Here is a 20,090-nt window from a genome sequence, read left to right as displayed (position 1 = left end):
AGCAACTTTGCTTTGGAGAATATAGAAGTGTTGTAGAAAAAAATGCTAAAATTAAAGTTTTGATTTCTGGAAGTGCAGCTGACCTATCCCATTGGTCTCTGGCAAAAGTTATGTAAACAGTGAAAACCAAAATATATTGTTGATTGTGTTAACATCCTTCTGACTCAATTTTATAATCTGCATGTGTATAGACTCTTGAGATTCTTGGAAGAGAGAAGCTTAAAGAGTTCTATATATCCTATTCCAAATGCATTAGTTTTGGGACTATAAATTAGAGCTATTAAATTTCTTACCACTTTTCTTTTGATAGGAAATACCCTTCTGTTGCATGTATTCTATTCATAACATATTCTGATATTCATCTGCTCTTCTTTCCATTAAAATTTTATTCAAATTACAGGGCTACATCATTATTTACGTCCTGGTATTTAAACATCTTTCCTGGTGAATATTTTCTCTTTTTATTGTTTAAACAAGGTAACAAGCAGATGAATTTAAATTCAAGCTGAAGATGACTTTTATAGACATGTTTTTATTCTACTGAATGCCATATGCAACTCAAGCCAAATATAACCCTCAAAATGTAAAATTCGAAATATAGGTGGGGAAAATATTTATTCTCAACTAAGATTTTTTTCACCTTTGTACAAAATCAAGTATCGTATTTTTGACATTTTCTGCATGGAAAATAAGAGATGAATTTCACATCTTAAATTATGATTCTCTCTTCCTATCCCAGCAGCTACTTTCATGATCATTTCTGCAAAGCACACCAAGCTTGAAGGACAATCTTTAAAATGGCAGTTTATTTGCTGATTTCAGTTTCAGAATTAAGATAAAATTGTGAAAACAAATACCTGAAATCTGCAACTTGAAACTTGCCCATTGACAAATAACATGCATGTCTCCATTGTCAACAATGTGTTTAAAAGAGAAAGGCTTAATGGTTTCTCATTTTAGCAACCCAGATGTTTGTTGTCGGCTCATCCTATTATTATTAATAGGAATCTAACTGATACTAATTCTTCAACAACTAGGTTAACACTTTCTCACTGATTAACTTCTTCTCTATGGTTGCCACATTTAACTGTTTATATTCCCTCCAGTTAAATTCTACATGAACTTCTCATCTGTAAGGATAAGCTGTAATGATAGCAACTTTATTTAGAAATACATTTACCAAGCCTAAATGCTATTGAAGTCTCATCAGCTAGCAAAGGACAAACCACACTTCATTTTTTTAGATAGCTCACATTGTTTTCCATAATGCAATGACTAGAGCTTGGGATGTTTAAATGGTACTTCACAGTGCAGACGTGGTCTAAATTTCTTCGTGATTATACATATGCTATTCTATAGTGTGCACTAATCTCTCCTGCCTTGGATGTTTTAACAAAATGGCTGAAATTTTCAGCCATTATGGATGAGTTATTCAGCAAATCTGTTAAAGCAATTCCACTTGACAAGCCTATAGTACTACTTTAAGTGATTGAATCTCTTTGATTCCACAATGGCAAGGTCCTTATTATTCTTGCAGGAATTTTACAAGTTCTAAGAATATTTCCAAAATGCCACTAGCCACATTGCCAAAAAGAGACAGGCAATTCACTCAGAACTATACTAATTTGATTTAGTGAATCTAGTTAAAGCAATGATTTCTTTTAGAAGGAAAAAAAGCTATATATTGTACTTTATATTCAAATGCATTGACCTTTTTTTAGATTTGGTGTCTTAAAGTTCTATCCCATAACATGGCTTTCTCCTCTTGCTTAAATTTATTTTCTGGTAAATGAATAGAAGCCACAAAATTGATGAGGTCATGAAACTTACTTATCTGAAACACTGAATTGTATACATCCCTTAAAGGCAAAGGGATGTTTTTTGCCCCGAGGGTATTAGTCATGGTCCATAGTTCGTGGGAAAAACTAAGGAAGTCTCAAAATTGTGTTCCTATTATTTCCATTTCTCTAAGACTTTGTTTGAATTCCAAAGTGAATTTTCTATTATCCCATTGTACATTGCATAGGAGGGTACCAACCAACAGCCTTTGGGGAGCAACACCTGCAGTTACATTCAAAGGCATGACTTTTCCAAGCAGTTTGTGAGCTGGCCGGCATTGTCCCCAAAAGGATAAAGGCCTAGGTTCTTTACCTGACTGGCAGAAGCATTCCAGCACCACGAAAGGACTCTAAACATTGTTTTGTAAGTAATGAGTCCTGCTGGTTTCATCCTGCAAGACATTGAAATCCCACAGGGAAAATGTGGTTAGAAATAAAACAGAGGGCTGGGGCCTTTAATGAGTTTCCTATCCACAGATGCCATCAAGCTTTGATACTATTCATTTTATTTCTACAGCTTCAACAAAGATTCCCAGAGTTGTGGGCCATACTCTTAACACTGAAGTGCATAGAACTTGGCAGAAATCTACACTTCAGAGATAATAACATATCATTCCATGAAATAAAGGAAAAGGCATAATCAAAAAAAGAAGTTAAATATGGAAACCTGTTTTGACAACAAATGAATGCAGTTGAAGCTAGACAGGAAAGGTGCTATGTATGCATTTTTTTGCATGTTTCACATAAATTATGATATTGCAAGAAACTACCAAGTTTTTTTCTTATTTTCATATCCTTTAAGTCAGATATATTATTTACGTTGCTCTCCATCTTACATTAAAGGAAAATTTCAAAGGCTGCTGCTTTAAAATAACACAACAACACTTGTAAAATCTGTCAACACTATATATGGCTCATTCACCAATTGCATTTCATTCATTATTATAGCTGGGAATTTCTCAAGGCCACTTGGATGTCCAACAAAATAAATTTAGAATTTCTGAATATTAAGAATAGGAAAAGAGAAAACAGTGTTGTTACTTAGTAGACGGATTATGGAAATAACCAGCAGAAACATATATTCAACAATCATATTTAGTTAATAAATATATTTACTGAGTTATAAAAAGTTTCCCTAAAATGTACACTAGGTGAAATATCAAGTTTCATCAAATGATTAATTAAATGTTATATAAGGAGCATGTCCTGAATTTGTAGTTACTAAAATAAAAATAAAATACGTTTTTCCAATCTTATAAAGCTAGCCCTGGCTTTATTTTTTACTTACAAAATATTTTGATTTATACTTTGTAGGAGATTTAGAAAAGAGCCAGCCAAGAATTGTGGAAAAATTATACTATGAAAATTTATCTTTCCAGAGACATATTTACTTTAAAAAATATTTACGTTGCATTTTCATACCTTAATATTGACCCTTGACTCAGTTGTTCAAATTGACTTGTGGTAAACTAAAAGTTTCTGAATGTCTTGGATTCTACAGTCCTACCTAGAAAATAATTGCTTAGCTAAATTGAAGATAAATCTAATAAATAAGTTTGTTAATTATTATTACTTTAAAAATAACGCTGAGACAAGCTAGTAGAAATTATTGAAATATTTTTACCATTTCAAACTTTTCTCTTACAATGGAAATGAAAAAGGAGGTCATAATTCGGGAACCCTATGCAAACTTTTTAAAAAGTAGATATGTAAGAGATGTAAGTTGATGGACATGCAGGAATAGATTATTGAAGTAATTCAAGCATATTAATTAAAAATAAAAGAAAACCTTTTCAGAAACAATTACTGAAGAACTTCATAACATCTATATCCCCAACCCAAACCATGTGTTTCAAATTCTTTAATCAATAACAGTATATTTTTCATTGCCTGAGTTTTGTAACAAACAGGCCAATATGTTGAAAAAATTTGTTTTACATTCCTACAAAAGCCCAAAGTTATGGCTCTCTCTTCCTCTATTGCCACCATCACCTAACACATGTCGTTTCTTCATTCTGTGGGTCATAATAACAGCTTTCACTCTTTGAGCACCTACTATGTGCCAGAGAGTTTAACATGCATTTCCAATACAATAACTTTCTGCAAAACAGAATACTAGTCTCATTTTATGAACAACACATGAAAAGTTTATGTGAGGAAAATTTCACATGGTCACACCACCTGAAAGAAGTTGACCCAGGATTTAAACCAAGTCTTTTTCACTCAAAAGCCCATGATCCTCATAGAAAACATTCTATATTATGTATTTTATTCTTTTTCCATCTTTGGTTTATCTTGTGTTTATATCTTTATTCTATTAACTATATTTTTCTAATGATTTGACTGGTAAACTTAGTCAAAATGATCAAGTGAATTAGTACCTGCTGATCCAACCTTAAATAAATTAGGGAATGCATCAATTGAAGAGACTAGTTTTTCTTAAGTAAATTTTCTGAACCTGGCAGAAATAATTTATAATATAGTTCAAAAATTTTAAATTAGTTGAACTGTATTTAACACATAATATTGCTTGAACCAACTTCAGTACCTAAAATCAGCATGGTGCATCAAACATGAAAACTGGAAAGAATTATAAAACAGGATTGCTACGATGCTGGCAACAATGGAAAAATCATTAAAAGAAAAATATTAGCAAAGATTAAAATGAAGTAACTTGAATAAATGTTTTTAAAATCCTATAAAAAAGAGATAATATAAATACATTTATGGTTAAGAAATAGGAAAATTTTTATACAATATACCTGTATATTACTTATCTTGTTTAATATTTGTATTTTATCAAAATCTTAAATGAAGCATTCATTGCATCCCCACATCAAAGCATATGACAGATTTGATGCTATAAAGAGTTTTCCCATAGCTCTATGGATTTTGACAGCAAAATAGTGGTCTGGGGCCTCATTTGTTATTTGAATATTTATTTGGATTTCCAGACAGTTTAATTTATTCTCTCAGAAAAAAAAGTATTAATTTACCATTAAGTTTGCATTATTTTAGTCTACATCTTGTATTATTTACCTTACCATGAATTTTACATGATGATATCTTAACTTTTTAATTTCACAGGTTTGGAAGGTGTTAATTTAGTCAGTTAACCCATTAGAGTTTTGTTCAGGTTTTTGTTCTTGTTTTTGTTTTTCAGAACAGAAAAGACTTATAGTACTCCTGATTTTAGCAGGTAACTGAACCAACTTAAACTAATTCACAGGTTTAAAAATTAACATGTGAAAAAAGTTACTTATTCCTCAACGTTCAATCAGCAAAGATGTTACAAAAGTAACATCACACACAGAACATATGTGAGGAAAATATAACATCTTATATTGGTTTTCAATTGACATTCAAGTACATAGTTCAAATTCCTGATTAAGAAATATTAAAGGGGGGTTTCATATTTTTGGATGTATATGTATGTAAAGGATTGAAGCTGATTTTAACACTTAGATAAGCTTAATTTAGGGAAAAACACTAGAGACTTGGATCTCACAAAGTGATTTAAAGAAAAAATAATGATTCACGTTTTAATTATTACAGGAATTGGAGTCATTTCACAAACAGTTAACGTTAAAGTTATGCACATTGTTATTGTTTATCATTAACTTTCATTTCATTTAAAAAATCATTTTATTGGCCAGGCGCGGTGGCTCATGCCTGTAATACCAGCACTTTGGGAGGCCGAGGTGGGTGGATCACCTGAGGTTAGGAGTTCAAGACCAGCCTGGCCAACATAGTGAAACCCCGTCTCTATCAAAAATACAAAAATTAGCCAGGCGTGGTGGCAGGCGCCTGTAGTCCCAGCTACTTGGGAGGCTGAGGCAGGAGAATCGCTTAAACTCAGGAGGTGGAGGTTGCAGTGAGCCAAGATCGTGCCATTGCACTCCAGCCTGGGCGACAAGAGCAAAACACTGTCTCAAAAAATATATATTTTATTTATCACAAAATAAGAGATGAACTTTTTAGATCATTTCTGAATTGGTATTTGTTTCCGCAAGCATGTTTTTAAATGTACAGAATATTGGGAAACTGGAGATTATGTAGGAAATCTGTAAATGACGAAGAGTTTGTTTTAGCAACACCCTACTATGTACCAAAAATTACATATTTCTGTTAAATAGCAGCATTCTATATTACAAATAGATTCTAAAAATCAAATGTCTCAAGTGAAAGTCTCTTAAACATTTCTAGTTACAATTAATGGGAAAGGCAACACCCACTTCTATGCATAATCTATTCCTGCTATTTTGTTTAAGTAAAATAAATAGCAAATGATTTCAGAAGTAAATAACCATTTTTAATGCCTAAATCATTTGGTAAAGCGAACAAGTTTAAGTGCTAGCTAGTATTTTGCATACATACCATAAGATACAAAATAGCACGTGCTTTCTATTTATATTGGTTACCAATCTTGATATTCAAGGGAAGAGTGTATAAAGTTAACAAGCAATTATTATTTGCCAAATTAGTACTCAACAACCCTGAGTAAATAGGAAGTTTGAAACCTATCTGTTATACAGCTACTTTAATTTGCATAGCACACTGGTGTGTTTGCTTTGCAAATACTTTGCAATGAATCATCATTTGTACTATACAGTCCAAAGAAAAGCAATCAAAATTCACAGCAAGACAATGAAATTAATTATAACTGTTGAATTCTGTGGTGGTAATTCCTCCTCATGCAGGAAGATTAATTGCATTGCACTTTCCTTGCACTCCACTAAATGATCTGATGAATGTATAATCATTTACAGATTTCTCAAATGCTGAAAATTGATTACCTTTGATTAGCTCTGATCTGCACAAAGAGCTCTGACAGAGTATCAGTGAAACATTACAACATTACAGACAAAGTAACAAATGATTTAATTACCAGTGTGCTTATTAATGTTAGATTCCCTGCAGTGATCCTGGCAAATCAGGGGCCTGTAATAGACCTGTGGGTTTCACTGAATTCCATTAGGGTTTAAATAATATTTCTCACTATTTCTCAAATCCTTCTTTTCATGGCTCCTTAATAACTCTAATTAATTTTAATTTGCACAAAAAAAAATCCACAGCATCTTTAGAAACTTTTAATTAGCTATAAAATAAAACTCTTCTCCTCCCAAGAAGACATATATGATCAACTTTGGAGTAGCCTCACAAATAAGTTTTCGTTAACAGTAGTTAGCTCTCTGTAATATTATTAAATTAAAATCTAAAACCAATGTGGAATTGCACATGTGGTCCAACTCTCCTCTTCTAGCGGCAAACAAAATGCGATTTGTTTAACAAGAGCCAAGTTAAAGAATAATATGGGAAAACGTTTAGATAGCAGTGTAGGAAGCATCGTCACAATACTCTTTCTTTTATTTTTAGTGCATATCTATACATGCAACCATTTTGTTAACTGTAGTATAGAAAGCACACTGATTAAGGAGCTTCAGAGTATGTTGAAAGAGGATTTAAAAATGCAATAGCAAGAGAACACTGGCCCAGTTAGACACAGAATGTGATGAATAATGTTGGCACAAACAAGTCAAGCTTATCTAGACTTGTACTCGGGAACATTCAGATCACTTTGGATTGGCAGCTTTTAGGGCTTTCCCCAATTTGATGCCATTATATATGACATTAAATTATTGTGAAGCAATGACAATGAAAACCCAGATGATCAGAGGAGTCAAACAGAGCGGCTTAAATTAAAATATGTGTCTGCAAGTGTTTCAAGGCAAAGAAAAATTAGAGGGTAGGCAGTTAAAAGGTTGTTTAGCACAGAAATGCTGATACACAGACAACTTTATAATAATATTTTTTCACAGTGGCTTTGCAGTTCTGCAGAAACAAGGCAGTTCTGCAGGTGTTTCTGGGTGGCATTTCAAAACCACTAGCTATAAAACTTAAGACATGGGGATGTGCAGCCCCCGATGCTGATGAATACATTTATTATGTTCAGTGCTGTCAGCAGCTGAAAAGCTATCCATCACATTGAAACAGCACAGAGTCAGGAGTCTCTTTTTGTGGAGAAATATTGAAGTCAGATTGTTGATGTCAAAAGTCAAAGTATAGTTCAGCTATCTGTTTTATGAATCTGACTGAGACACATTGTGCCTGTGCGCAAACTGATATCTACCAGAGCTCATTTTAGCAAATGTGTGATTTAGAAGTCAAAAAAACATTCGTACAACCAAACTCATAGCAGGCAGAGGCTGTGGCATGCATACATAGTTTTTACATTTTAATATGACACCGTGTGGTAGTGTTTATCATCTGAAATCTAAGCCATATCAACTTTCTAGCTATGATATTTAAGATCTGTGTACTTTCAAAAAAGTATTCACACAATAAAAGAATACATTAAAATATCGCCTCAATAGCAATGATATTGGCCTTGTTGGGCTTGGTTTTGCTTTTATTTTCTTCTGAATATCAAACCACAAAGAAATGGTGAATTCACTGCATTCGCAATTTAAAAAATAGACACTATTTAGGGCCAAAAGTATATCAGAATTTAATGGCCACTGGGTTGCAGACACTACTTGAAGCCCCTTTTGTACACATCCACCTCATTACACTTCTGGACCTCTATTATGATATTACTTACAACGTCTGAACATAGATTGTATACGTAGTCATATGTTCCAGACATCCCCAATAGCCAAATGTTGCTGAATTCTTAGAAAACAGGAGTTAAATAGAATAAAAGAGCAAATTTTCTATCCTCAGCCCCCTCTTTTTTGTTTTGCTCCTCAGTTCACCTTATTTCGAAAGATATCCATCTTTTTCTTTCCACTGGAATATTTTTAAAATTATTTTACAAAAAAAAGTGAATGAAATGAAAATGGTTTCGGTGGTACATATTCATTCCTATTTAACAGAATCTTTAAACTAACTTTGTAATAGATGACACAGCTTGGAAACTATTGTTTCATTTGATCAAATCTTGGGGATCAAAGTGTACGTTTTGAGTGTATTTCTTTAAGCGAGGGCTTTGTGCCTCCGAGGTAGCATATGCTCAGAATGCTATTACACTTGCCAGGCTTCCTGCAAATTTGTGGTGTTTAACAAAAAACAAGCACATTTTTCAATTCAAGTCAGGAAGACTCTTTTATTTTTGCTGATTTCGCCTTCTCTTCTCTTTTCTAGCACAACCCTCAGGGCGCGTGATGTAATGGTCAGCACTTGCACATGGGAGCCAGAAAGCCTTTAATGAACTGCAAACTTTGTTCAATAAAAATGATTGTGTTCCAGCTTTTTTCTCCTTCCAAAGAAGAGAAAACATACAAATATCATGTAGGAAGCTTTAGGAATCGTAAAGACCTCAGTAGGTCTTAAAAGCATTATTTATTTTTAAAAGCAAGGAAAAAGAAACAACACAAACACAAAGAAACAATAGCAGAGATTATTTTTATCCTAACTTGGTTCAACGACACCAGATGCAGAACACAGGGCCCTATGGCCTGAAGGGTCACGAGTTTGAGTCAAAACTCAGCTTCAAGTTAATTGGCTGGTGTTTGGGGCTACACAAACTGAAGAGAGACATATTTGTTTCTGATGGGGAGAGGCAGGATCACTGTTCTTGAGTCTCTGCACCCCCTTGCTGGCTTGTCGGGAACTCTCTCTGGTGAATAAATATCTTCAAAGCTGATACCTCTCATCTTTCCTGATCATAAATAAATAAATAAATAACAAGTGTAATCATGACGGATTCTGTTAAAGATCAAAAAGAACAAAACAAAACAAAAACGAGAGTGGGACTTTATTCCTTCCAGGTGCATATTCAAAAGCAATGTTCGTTAACTCTTGGTTTTGCCTGTATTATCAAGCAAAAGTGCTGACATCCATATGCATTTAAATAAAAGTTGATATCGTATCCTAATTTTTAATATTTTGGAATGGAATGTGCAATGTTAAACACTATAGTTAAGTGGCCAGAATTTTGCATCCTTTCTATCGATTTTTTTTTAGAAATCAATGGGAAGCTTCCTTGGAATACCAGGCAGGATTATTTCCTTTTAAACTCCCTCCAGGTAGATATGTCAGGAATCATTTGAAATACTTATATGTCTGTCAGGGGAAAAAAATCGGCAAAAGAGAAAGACCCACCATATGGAATTCACTAAACAGTAAACCTCTTGTCCACCCAAATTACACCAGTCCCCACATATTAGGAAGACATTGCAGAGGCTGTGCTGTATGCCTTCCAGGCAGAGCTCCATAGCCAGCAATTAGTCTATATAGTCAGAGGCCAAAAAACCTTATTGTCTTACTTGCTGTATAATTATCTGTTATGATGAACTGTGATTCTAAGGACTATTGTCTTTAAGCTTGGATCTGTGTGTAGAGTGGTTGTCTGGCTGAGACCCAAGAATGGACCTTCCTTTTAGTATCTCTGCCTGAGTGATTTCTCTGGTCTCTTCCTGGCTGGATAAAACAGAGACTGTTTCTGCATGATTTCTTGGGTTGATGAGAAGCAATTATGCTTTAAATGAAGTCATTCATGTCTGCCATTTTGTTTGCATATTTTCCAGTGTTCACCTGTTATTAAACCTGTCTTTAAACTGTAAGCTAGTTCCAAGTAGACTTTTGTGTCCAACACAGTTCGGTAATCAGAGGAAAACAAAATAGATAAAATGTTTTCTGCACAAATCACTCAAGCAAGAAATCTAATAAAGTGATTAAAATCTAAAATAGCATTTGAGAATTTCCTGGGAATTTTTATTTCTTTGAATTTCCCTCCCACTCCCTGTAAGAGGGCAATTGTCTTAGCAGTCAATGTGAAAGTTATGCAACTTTGTCATCTGGTGGGAGAGAAGGAAAAGGCAGAGGAAGGAGGGAGTATTAATAAATCTTATTCCTATTGTCAGAATAGTTATTGTTGTTCATTATAACATGAAAATGACATATTGACATGTTCAATAAAAGAATCATTTGAACTACTTATCAAAAATTGATTATATCTTATAGGTCAATTTATTTAAAATATGAATTCAATAAAGATCATATAATGTAACCAGACATAATTATTAATTAAAAGTGTATTCTAATGAACTTATGACTACTAAAAAAGAATATTTTTACATCAAGTCTTGTAAAACAGAAACATTCCACTTCACATCCTCTGGTCTTCAAACATCTGAAAAGCAAATGCCTAAACTAGCTTATCACACATTATTAAGTGAACTATAGCTTATAGCTACGAAAGTCACAAAACGAAACATGAGAATATTATCAATTTATCTAAACAGATCTATGTTTTATTAAATGAAGTTTTATTTAATAACTTTTTACTTTTTGCCTTTTGGAAGATTTTACATTTAGTGAGCTATTTATTAGCCATTCCTTCCTAAGAAGTATATTTTATAGATACAATTAGCTTTAAAAATAAGCCATAGTGGTTCAGCCAGAATGATTTACTGGATATTTTTAATAGTAAACACAAAATGGAATATTGTTAACCAAGTCAGAAATATATCGGACCCTGTGATTACTTAAGTTATTTCATATAATTCTCCTTTTGGAAAAGAATCATTTAAAAATGGATATAAACAAAAAGTAATTGAACTTTAAAACAATTTCATTTTGCTCAACTTTCTTAAATTCCCAACTAACCATGTGAGTTTGATTTTTGAGTTTCAATGAAATAAGAGAAGGGTTGCTGATCGTTTGAAAGTACTTCATTTATCACCACTGAACAGAAAGCATTTCCCCCCCGAAGAGGTTTGTACTAAGGTGACCTCTGCTGTTTAAAAATAAGGTTTGCAAAAGGCAGTCCCTCTCCTAAAATATCCAATAATCCTAAATTACAAGGATAAAAGTGGATACTGCTGTGCTTAAAAGTATTTACTAAATTCATTACTGTTTCGATTATATACGTGATTTTTGAGCATTTTTTCCTCATAGCTGGGAAATTTCCTCTGTCATTTTTACCTCCTTGTATTTTGCGTACAAATTCTGACTGACTGGGATCCCTGCCATTGCATTTTCTTCTCACTAAAGGGTTTTATCTGCTCCTGGTGGGGCAAAGTCATGACCCAGAAAAAAATTGATTCATGAATTCTCAGGGTGCAAGTAAAGAAGAGAGGAAATATGCCTTGGCTGAGCTCCGACTAGTGACAATTTAAAACCTGTAATTAGTCTGAATTCAAGCTGCAAAAGGAATCTGAATTAAAAATTCATTAATTCAAACTGATATATTAACTTGAGCATACTAGATCCCTCATTATAAAGAGTCATTTTACAAGCTGTTGTGTTAACTGCTGGAACCTAAATTTTACTAATTTTAAAATTATTTAAAGGTATTAGAAAGACCACCAGACTATATTGCATTGTGCCTTCTCTCTACCTTGAGAAACTCAACCTTTATTGGATTTGCTTGCTGTTAACACCTTAGCCCTGGGTTTCATTTCCATCTCCATCCTAAATTTTGTATTTGTAAATCTCCATTGTCTTGTGGAGCACACATTCTCTTACTAGTTCCCTGCTGATGTTTCCAAGACCCCAAGTCCCCTTTAGCTAGCTCCCTGACATTTTCATGAACTACACTGCTGAAATGTTGTACAGTAATTAAGGTTGATACTGGGGCACATTGGGTCTCCAGTACAAATTAAGATGGAAAAGATTATCATAATATTTTGCTAATCTGTTTGGTAGATTAGAATTGCTCCCTGTGGGGGACAAACAAAAAAGAAAGGTATTTCAAGGGTAGGCTTCAGAAGAAAGATCAACGAGGTAATAATGATTGTTTCAAAATCACACATATTTTAAACTTTTCTTCTGAAAATCTTTATGTGTCAACATATTGATACTTAAGTTATAACTCCCTTGGGACCAGTGTGCAAGCTTGTCAAGCGAGTTAGTAGGCACTGTCAATGGATAGGCTCTTGAATTCAGACTAAAATTCTGTTATCATTGTGTGGAGTTCAAATCCAGGTACCACCAGCAGCTGGAGCCTCTCCAACTGTCAGTAGTGTCTGAAAAACACTAAGAGACTAAATAATTTAGATTACACTATACTGACCTGTATAATTGTTTAAATGAGTAATGCAGTCACCAACTGAAAGAGGTCAACCATCTGTAGAGGAAACACAGAATTTGGTTTCATTTCCAAACAAACTTTTGAAGAGCAAATTGTTTTTTCTGTGGGAGGTAGGGGAAAGTCTGAAGACAGATTAATGGCTTTTCCCGCTAAATAAAGGTTAAGGCTTCTGTCAGTTCTAGAACGCAACTTCAATAGAAAAGAAGCCATAAGGCAGCTGGTCTCAACTGCCACATAATCAGCATGCATGGGCACTGTTTTGAGTGGGTTAAAAGGTAAGTGGCTTTGAAAATACAGTATTATTTCATTACATGTCATCATCATTCACTACATATATGTGTGAGTACATGTGTATATAAAAAGAAAAAACTTGGGTAAGACTAAATCCCGAAGTTAGAATAACCACATTTTTGCAGATAATGGCAAGTGGTTTGTTTTAAATGCAACCCTACCTAAATCTTTATCTCTAAAATATGGAGTTACTATAAATCAGATTTTTGAGATGCATACATTTAGCTACCCAGTTTACTTTGAGGAAAAAAGTACTTATTTTAACTAGATTAACACATACTGATCAAACTCTTAGTGTTCAGGCAGCTCACATTGAATTAAAGGCTGCCATAATTAAGTGCTCCTACCAACTTATTCTCCAGAACCATTAGCTTCCAATGGGTTACTTGCCAGGCAAAGTGGTTTAATTATTGGATTTCTTCTGTGATCTCCTGTTCTCCTGCCATGGTACCTTAACAAGCAAAACAAATTAGAAGAGAATGACAGAGAAGAAAGAGACTAAGTTTTGTGTGACTATGAGCTAACTATGAATTTAATGCAATGAATTAAAATATATATATACACATATATATATATTTGCCATTTGAGTTTATTTCCTACACATACACACATGTGCACCCACACACGTTTCATCACAAATTGCTTGAGGTCACATGCAGATGCTTAGTAAATTCTTTTCTCAAATGCTTTTGAACACTTTATCCATCTAGCAAGAATGTTCTTCAAAATTCACCCTTGCATCATTATCCATCTGTTCTGAAGTAATAAAACTTTTTGTCATAATATTCAATGTATCAAGAAGATATTTACATTGCATACATAAAATCTTAAGCTATTAAAATGCTCTATGGTTGTAGTAATACTCATCCAATAAATCTGCTTGTTTGGGCAATATCCGCATATTGTTATCAAAATGTAATTTTGGTTGCTGCTGGTTGATAACAAATGCTAATTAGGAATGCATTATTTTTTAGAATAAATTTTCTGAGAGACTACTGAGGGCTTGGCACTGTGAAGTATGCAGAAATAAACAAAATACAGACACGACTCATGATTTGCTTATGATATAATATAGTCGGAATGTTAGAAGTTTCTGTACCATACTCTCACGTTGTAACTTTCGTAGGTAAGCACTGTCATGCATTTTTTTCTCTCTCTCTCCCTCTTTCATGCACATGCATGTACGTGCACACACACACACACAAAGCTTTAAACATTCCTCACATGAGCCCAGTTAAAGATGAAGAAAAGGAGCATGATTTCACGAAGTATTTCTTTGTACATGTTAATGAGCCCTGAATGCCATCAATGTTCTCCTTTCTCACTTCACCTACCTCCCCAAAATTGAAAGTAACAACGGGTGGTGAATGGTGAAATATGACACAGTTGATAGACGTATTTCAAGTAAAAGCCAATATAATGGATAGCTCTGGTTCATAAAAAAAATTAGCACAAAATTAACAACTTAGTAGTGGGTAAGAAAAGACAAAGTTCAAAAATTTTGTTCATTTTTCCAACAAGATGCATCAGTTATATTGACATAATCTTGATACACTAATGTCTACTTGTTTATCTTTGGGTTCAAACATTTCTACATTACTTATCACAATATTTGTCAGATAAAATGGAAATAAAAAATATATTCCAGAATATAATTTCTCAAATTACGTGTTGAGTTTCTGAACATTTTTCTGGTCTTAAGGCAAAAATCATAGTTTGCTTGAATACTGCAAATATGAAGTCCTTGCCTCATCCCAGTCACTGGACTAAGTGCTTGGGATGCAGCAGTGAATAAACAGTACGTTCCCTGCTCTCATAGAGCTTACATATTAGCTATAAACTATGAAAGCTATTAAACCTTCTAAAGGGGGAAAAATAGCCCAATGTTTGAGGAAAAACAGAAAGCTCAGGTATCTAAATTATCCAGATCAGCACTGTCCAATATGGCAGTCATTAGTCACTTGGGAAAATAGGGGGTGATGGGGATTTTCAGTAGAGTACGATGTGATATTTTTCAAAGACCACTATGGCTTCTCTGTTGAGATTAGCACAATCAAGTTTATACCAATTGTCCTGGAGTATACCCTTTCACTCTCAAAAGTGCCCCAGTATGAATGACAAATATATGGTCACCCTAAAGTACAAGACTGTAAAAGTAATGCAGTAAGATTGATCCAGGTAGCTTGGATCATGGTGGTAGCAGTGAAATAAAGCATATTCTGCACAGGAGATGATACTTATCACATAATCCTACATTTCCTTTTTTTTAACTTGCATTTTATTTCTTGTGGTAAAATACATACAATAAAAAGTTTACCATTTTAGCCATTTTTAAGTGTGCAGTTTAGTGTATTAAGTACATTCACATTCTTACACAACTATCATCACCATCCATTTCGACAACTCTTTCTCCTAAAAAACTGAAACTCTATACTCATTAAACAATAACTTCCCATTACCTCTTCCTCAAGTACCTGACAACCATCATAAGACTATCTCTATGAATTTAACTAGGTATTTCATGTAAGTAGAATAATACAATATTAATCCTTTGGTAACTGGCTTATTTCACTTAGCATAACATCATCAAAGTTCAGGCATGTTGTAAGGTGTGTCAGAATTTACTTTTTAAAGGCTGAATAATATTTGATATCTGTATATACCACACTTTATTTACCCATTAATCCGTCAGTGACTATTTGGTTGCGTCCACCCTTTGGCTATTTCAAATAATGCTGCAATGAACATGGGTGTACAATAATCTTTTTGAGACCCTTCTTTCAATTATTTTAGGTATATATTCAGAAGCGGAATTGCTGGACTATACAGTAATTCTATTTTTAGTTGTTTGAGGAACCATCATTTGTTTTCCACAATTTGCTGCACCATTTTGTATCCCAGCAATAGTGCACACAGGTCCCAATTTCTCCACGGTGTCAACAGCTCTGGTGACTAGTTCCATTCTGTGCGCTTCTTTGATATTAGCCAACCTAATGGGTGTGGAGTGGAATCCTGTGTTTCTTAAGCTACAATTTGTATATCTAGAGTCAACATAGCTCATATTCCTAGAATGTCAAATTATTGCAAAATATGGTAAAACCTACTTTGTATTAAAAAATAATAGAGTTTTTGGAATTAAATCCATTTTGCAAAAGAATTAATCACATATATGTTAAGATAAAAGTTTCCGTTTGAAAACACAATAGCATAGCCCTTCCCTAGGTCTTCATGAAGTGCTGGTTCATTCTTCTCTCTTGATTGAGGTGCTTGGGTGGAATAATTTGTAAATCAGAGGAAAATCTGTTCTTACTAATACTCATACCAGATAATGTCTGCTAATATTTGAGTCTGTGGTTGACCAAATGCCTGACATACCAGATATGACTTCTATATATTCAAGTCCTATTACTGGAGGTAGGGAATGGCTGTCACACTAAGGGATGATAACTATGGAAATTCACAAATAATCACAGAACTGTCATCTTTAATAACCCTTTCAGCCTAATATTTCCCCTATTCCTTCACCAAAGTGAGTAGTACATAATAATCTATCCAAATTTTTTTAACTGAGAAACAGCATTGCAAAATAGTTAAGAGAATAGCCTCTGAAGTCAAACTACTGAAATTTTAATTTCAGCGCAAGTGCTTATTAGCTGGTGGTCTGGGTGACATCAGGCAACTTACTTATCCTCTCTGTAACTTAGTTACACCACCTTTAAGACATCAACATGTGCAAAACACTTTGAAAAAGACTTCAACAAATGGTTTGACATATTATTGCTATTTAAATTATATTAAGCATATATTCAGCCACAATAATAAATATACTATTTCTGATTAACTAGTATTAATATTCTCTATAGTTATGAATATCTATTATATCCACCAACAGGTCACTCTGTAAGTAAACAAAGGTAAACATAAAATGAATTCACAGAGGAAAATCTTCAGGTTTGTAAGTTAAAAACTTTGCCTGGATTAGGAGTACAGATAAAAAAACTCACTTGAATTTGTTTAATTTGGCATTGTTAGAAAATATCCAGATCAAGGGAACATTTCATTTGATTCACCAGCTCTAATACAAGCTACTATTCACAAAAATCAACAGAAGTGCTTGCTTCATCTAGAAATGTGTTGTTGTATAGATGTATTACATTGCTGTATTCCACATTAATCTACCAAAAAGTCTGTAAATGCCTACTGCACAACACTATCATCTGACTAGGAAAAGGCATTTCAATTCTAAATACGACATGATACTTCCTTATGCAAACACACAGAAAAGTCACTAACATTTGGCAAATAATTGACCCCAATAATTGAGTTCCCTGATGACATGAAATAGTTCATGGCTACCCCCTAATTGCTGTAAAAGGACAATGAATCATGATTGTCAAAATATGAACTTAATCTATCAGAATGACTACATTTGAATTGAGCTTAGAGTTTACTAATGAGGTGAGTATTGTTTTACACAGAAATTTTGTTTTGTTTTGTTTTCTATTATTGGGTTTAGAGTTAGCCCTGAAGATGCCCTTACTGGGAATAATTGGGCTAATGAAAAAGATAATTACCAAAAAAACATTTCCCCAAAACTTAAAAATAAAAGCTTTAAAAAATTTTAACAATTCAGTGATTTAAAAAAATACTAATTAAGCACAAGACATTCTTCTTATAATTGTATCATGTCAATTCCCAATGAAAATATTTATTTTCAATATTTAGTCTAGCACATAGCAGACTTAGCATATACTGTCATTTTTAATCACTTGTAATCACCTGTGACTCAAATAATTATATTTTATCATTGATTACTAGCTGTCAGAAAACAGATATGAAATGGCAGGGAAGCTCCAGTCAAAGGTTGGTGGAAATTTTTTAGTGATTCAACTCATTCATTCATTCATTTAAATTATAATTCATAAACCATAAAATTTACTCTTTAAAATTTTACACATTAATAGGTGTTAGTATATGTACAAATTTATGCAATCACAATCATTAATTCCAGTCATTTTTGTCACCCAAAAAGAAACCGTTTACCAATTAGAAGTCACTTCTCATGCTTTATTCTCCCAATACCTGGCAACCACTAATAAGATTTGTCCATTTTCAACATTTCATATGAATGCAGTCATACCATATATGGCCTTGATGTCTGACTTCTTTCACTTAGCCTAATGTTGTCAATGTTCGTCCGTCTTGTAGCATGTCTCAAAGCTTCACTTCTTTTCATAGCTGAATAATATTCTATTGTTTAAATTTTAGGATTAGTTTTTAATTTCCTGAAAAAAGTCAGCTCTCATTGATAGTTTTGATACAGATTGCATTAAATCCATAGAATAGTTTACAGAGTATTGCCATCTTAATAATATTATATTCAAATTTATTAGCACAGAATGTCTTTCCATTTTTTGGTCTTTATTCACATTTATTAGGTCTTTCATGTATTCACAGATAACGTAATTTTCTATATTGACAATTGGATTAGGTTTGTTACTATTTTATTGACTACTTTTGTGTTCATATTAATAAGGAATATTGGTCTGTATTTTTCTTTCCTTGTGATATTCCTGTCTGATTTTGGTGTCAGAGGAATACTGGCCACATAGAAGAATTGGAAAGTGTTCCCTCTTCTTCTATTTTTGGAATAGTTCATAAAAGATTGGTGTAAATTTTTTTAAGGCTTCTTTTTTTTTAAGTGTATGTTTTGCACTTTTCTTAAATCTGTTACTAAGCATTTCATTCCTTTTGATGCCATTAGAAATGCAAATTTTTTTCTTGGTTTGCCAATCTCTGCCTTGTGATTTGAGAATTGAATTGATTTACATTTAATGTAATTGCCCATATTTTATTATTACATATGGCATTTTACTATTTGTTTATGTCTTATGTCTACATGTCATGTCTTTTTTCATTTCTCTATTACTCTATTTCTCTATTACAAGAATATTTTTTGTGTCAATAGATATTTTCTAGTGTACCATTTAAATCCAATGTCATTTATTTTACTATATTTTTTGCGTTTATTTTCTTAGTGGCTGTCCTGGAATTTGCAATTAACATATTCACTTATAACAATCTATTTCTTATTGATACCAAGTTAATTTTAATAATACACAAAAAATTGCTCTATGTAGTTCCATTCACTCCCTGCTCCTTTGTGCTGCTGTCATATAATTTAACCTTCAAACATTATATGCCTGTCAACACAGATTTGTAATTATTGTTTCATGTAGTTTTCTTTGTAAATTAGATAGAATAAAAACTGAGCTACAAATTTAAAAACTACATTAATATTGTCATTTACATTTATCTATGCAGTTATATTTACTGGTGCCCTTTATTTATTCTTGTAGAGTCAAGTTACTATCTAGTTTCATTTCAGCCTAAATGTCTTCCTTTATTATTTATTTTAGGGCAAGTCAGCTAGCAATGTGTTTTCTCAGTTTTTATTCATCTTAGAATATGTTAATTTTTCCTTCATTTTTGAAGGGTAGCTTTGGTGGATATAGATTTCTTATTTGACAGTATTATTCTTTCAGCACCTTGAGTCAGTCACCTCACTCTTTTCTGACTTGTGTGATTCCTGTTGAGAAATTTTCTGTTACAAGAGGTAACTTGAACATAAAGGTAATAACAAGAGGATACTGTGGACATAAAAAGTCACTTTAATTTTCTGCTTTCAAAATTCTTTATTTAGCTTTTGAAGTTGATTATGTTGTATCTAGGTGTGGATCTTCTTGAGTTCATCCTAAGTGGAATTCATTGAGCTTCATGGGTACACAGATTGTTTTTCATCAGACTTTGGACATTTTGGGCCATTATTTTTTCAAGTATTCTTTTTGCTCCTTCCTGTCTCTCCTCTGCTTCTGGAACTCCTATTATGAACATGTTAGTATGCTTGGTTCTATCCCTTGGGTCTC

The 20,090-nt window shown here is 33.2% G+C and overlaps 1 long non-coding RNA gene across 1 annotated transcript; it reads right to left on the bottom strand.

The window, feature by feature from the left end:
- Positions 1-9,160: 9,160 nt before the first annotated feature.
- LOC134731407 (uncharacterized) lies at positions 9,161-12,906 on the bottom strand. Its single transcript, XR_010113632.1, has 2 exons — positions 12,856-12,906; positions 9,161-9,498 (listed from the first exon to the last, which is right to left on the bottom strand). It is a non-coding gene; the product is annotated as an uncharacterized lncRNA (long non-coding RNA).
- Positions 12,907-20,090: the final 7,184 nt, after the last annotated feature.

This window comes from Symphalangus syndactylus, chromosome 9 (assembly GCF_028878055.3).
Source record: "Symphalangus syndactylus isolate Jambi chromosome 9, NHGRI_mSymSyn1-v2.1_pri, whole genome shotgun sequence".
NCBI classification, from domain to species: domain Eukaryota; kingdom Metazoa; phylum Chordata; class Mammalia; order Primates; family Hylobatidae; genus Symphalangus; species Symphalangus syndactylus.
This window is presented reverse-complemented; position numbering and strand designations above follow the sequence as displayed.